The sequence below is a fragment of the Arachis duranensis genome, chromosome 8 (assembly GCF_000817695.3).
Source record: "Arachis duranensis cultivar V14167 chromosome 8, aradu.V14167.gnm2.J7QH, whole genome shotgun sequence".
Classification (NCBI taxonomy): Eukaryota; Viridiplantae; Streptophyta; class Magnoliopsida; order Fabales; family Fabaceae; genus Arachis; species Arachis duranensis.
The window spans coordinates 45,499,000-45,502,835 of record NC_029779.3 but is presented as its reverse complement, the minus strand read 5'-3'; positions in this window follow the sequence as shown (position 1 = coordinate 45,502,835).

The following is a 3,836-nucleotide window of genomic DNA, read 5'->3' as shown; positions in this document are numbered from 1 at the left end:
ATAATTTTTTATATATGTAATATCATGTATATATTAGGATGATCTATTTTAATTATTTGAATTATTATGATTATTATTATTATTATTATTATTATTATTATTATTCACTTTTTTATTATGTTAGCAAATAATATTTAAGACTAAAAAAAATAATTAGAATTTTTTAGTTTGATTAAAAAATCTCTTGTAAGTATATCTAATTTTTATATATACTAAATGTAATAATATTTAATAGTATGATATTTGTTACAGTAATAATGACTAAAAATATTAACTCAAGTGAGCAAAATTAACCTAGGTCTATTGCTCGAATCCAAAATTTGAATTAGGTTCATTATCTTAGGACTCAATACAGATAAAGTCCACATGTCCCATCTCAAATCGGCTTAAATTAAATTTCTGTTGTTAGTTAGAGATGATAATGGATATTCGTGTGGGCGCAGCAAACTTCCTTTCCCGTTCTTTACTCCTATTTTAAAAAAATATCCTCAGTCCCCTTTTCTATTTTCGTTACAAGTCCCTATTTAATTATCTTCTTACGGAATGTAAATATCCACAGTTATCTATAAAATTTTCTTTGATTTTTTTTAAATTAACAAAAAAGTTGTAAAATAATCAATTCAATATAATTCAACACTATTCATAATATATTCATTATGAAAAATAACATTTTAAAATTAAAGACACGAGGAGTGTTAATAACAAATGAGAACTTAAAATAATTATATGTAAGCAAATTAAAATGATGTATTTAATGTGATTTGCAAGGAAAAATTTTCGTTATTCAAAGTATAATATACGTTTTATTATTTTGTACGGAACAATATTAGTTTTAATTTATATATTATTATTATTATTATTATTATTATTATTATTATTATTATTATTATTATTATTATTGGGTATTAAAAATAAACTGTGTTTATATTATTAGTATTTTTCTGACTTTCCTCAACTCTAATTGTGATTAGGTCTAAAAACTCGCTCACCTCATTAGAAACAAATATAATCTAATAAAGAGTTTATTCAACACTCAAACCTGATTCTACCTAATTAATACACTACAACAATTCTGGCAGATAGCAGCGGAAATTTTGCGGCGGTTATATAAAACTACCGCAAAACGGCAACCTGCGGCACCCGGCACATATAGCGGCGATTATTGGTTGGGGCGGCAATCAGGACTACATTTAATGGCAGTTTTTCTCGAAAAGCCGCTATATTTCAATCAGGCTTGCATTTAGTGACATCTTTTCGAAAACCGCCGCTATATGTACCGTCGGGTAAGTTATTTTTTACATTTTGCGGCGGTTTTGTTTAAACCGCCGCAAAATGTGTATTACCACATATTGCAATGTTTTCTTTATTAATAACCATCTGTGTATAATCTAGTTAAATAACAGTACTATCTTAAGCTACATATATTTAAATCATTGTTACTTAAACTCGTAACACTTTTTCTACATTCGTTTTACATAAAAAATTCACAAGTTAAATAAGCTATATATGTTAATTCATGTGAATAAATTTACCAATAAGATTTTCTTGTTTACTTTATTGACATTTAAATTTACATTCAAACATAGATGTAAAAGAAGAAAATAAAATCATACTTTGGACTAATTCAAAATCAAACATTTTCTAAAAATAATAATTAAAAATATTTTCTACAAGTCATTAAAAATTCAAAACGTTATAATTTTACAAAAATTATAATTTTAAATTATCATTTTTTTATTTTAATGATTTGTTGGGCATTTATTAAAATAAAAAATTTAAATTTTTTTTAAATAACAATCTTAGCTTGTATTCTTAGATATAAGAATTCATAATAACTAAATTTAAAATAAAATAATGTTTTATCAAAATTAAATACTAAATAGAATAAAAATATTTTTATATGAAAACCAATCAATTATCTACATATTATTATGGTTAATAGATTCAATAATGCTAACTGACCAACAAAATATAATATTTTTGACAAATATATTTTACTAATTTTAAATATTAAAGACTAAATTCTAAATCTTAATAAATATTTTTAGAAAATATTTTATTTTTAATAATTTATAAAAAATATTTATAATATTGTTTTTTTTATTTATGATTGAATATACTCTTTATTGAATTTATTATGAATATTATTAGATGTACTCTTTATTGTACTTTTTATATATGCTTGGATCATATATAAATAGACGTAAATTAATTCGATCTACTATGGTCCAAAATTAATTCGAAGCAAACTCATTCGAATTACTAGGGACGACCTAGCGTGCATAATTCGAATCACCCTGGTTCGAACTACCATAAGACTACATGCAAGCATAATTCAAATTGGACAAATTCCAATTACAAGCATTACTACTAATTCGAATAGGACTAATTCAAAGTAGTGTTTGTTTGTCTAATTCAAATGAGACTGATTCAAATTACATAAGAATATGCTTTTGGAAGATCCTGGTAATGTTTTTCAATTTGGTAGAATTGTGTAATTTAGTCCTCCATTTGATTTAATTGTGAATTTTACCCAATATATAAGGTGCCTATAATAACAATGATCAGATATATAAAGTATACAACAAAAATCTGTGTGGCAATTAAATGTGTTCATATGATATATATAATTATTAGCGCTATATACATCGAAGAGACATTTAGCTTGGTGGTAACATGACATTGTTAAAGCTTTTCTTTCCTCCAGGTTCCAAGTTCGAGCCCTACCTTCTTCGTTTGTGGAAGGCTTTACAAAGTTGATCCACACGTTGTGGGTCTAATGGTGGAAGCGCGGGTTTAACGATTGAATCAGTTGGACCACCGGACGGTCCGGTCCGATTCTAATAACTATGAACGGAAATACTAAAATTTGGCGGCGGTTTAGAACCGCCGCAAAACAAATGTTGTTTTCGTTTATTTGTTATTTAGCGGCGGTTTGCAACCGCCGCAAAATTGATAGATGTTTAGCGGCGGTTATTCCAGCGGTTGACTAAAACCGCCGCTATCTGTTTTGCCGCGCCCTATCTTCCGGCGTTTTATAAAACCGCCGCGAAATGTTTCGCGGCGGTTCAAAACCGCCGCTAAACGGCTCCAGGAACCGCCGCTAAATGGCGTTTTTGTTGTAGTGATCGGATAGTGTTATACATTGGGATCATCATAGAAGAATTAACTTTAGCGAGTTAATGGTACAGTATTTAGTCATCACAAGAGTATTTTTACACAAAATGATCAGTCAATTATGTATGACTTCTGATGTAAATAATATATTCAACGTGAATGTTGTTTATTAGGTAAAAGATAATAAATTATAAAGAAAAATTATTACAATGGGTATATTCATTTTAACAAAAATTCTTCTATCTAATACTATAAAAAATATACTAATCACTCTAATTACTATATATAGATCTAACTTCTATCGTCAGTGGTAGAATGTTTAAATTGAGTCATTTCTAGACTATGGTATTTGTAAAAAAAATAAACAATCAAAAAAACAATCATCCATGTCTTCTCATTTTAAATATATTTATACATAAAAAAATTATACATAAAAAAATAAAAAAAATTAAAATTGCAAGAATGATAAAAATAATGATTCTTAGTGCAACTCCAATGAAATTAATTTTAGGTATTAATTATGACTTGTACAATAAATGAACTGATTTAAAATTGAAACTTGATATTAGTATCAGCAAAGAAATACTATATAACTTTAAAAATAGAAAAGTGAAATATTGTCACTTGTTTAAACCCATCCATTAAATAAACACTAATAGTCTTACTGTAAAATTGTTTATTGTAACTACTCAAATAAATTATTAAATGTACTTATTTAT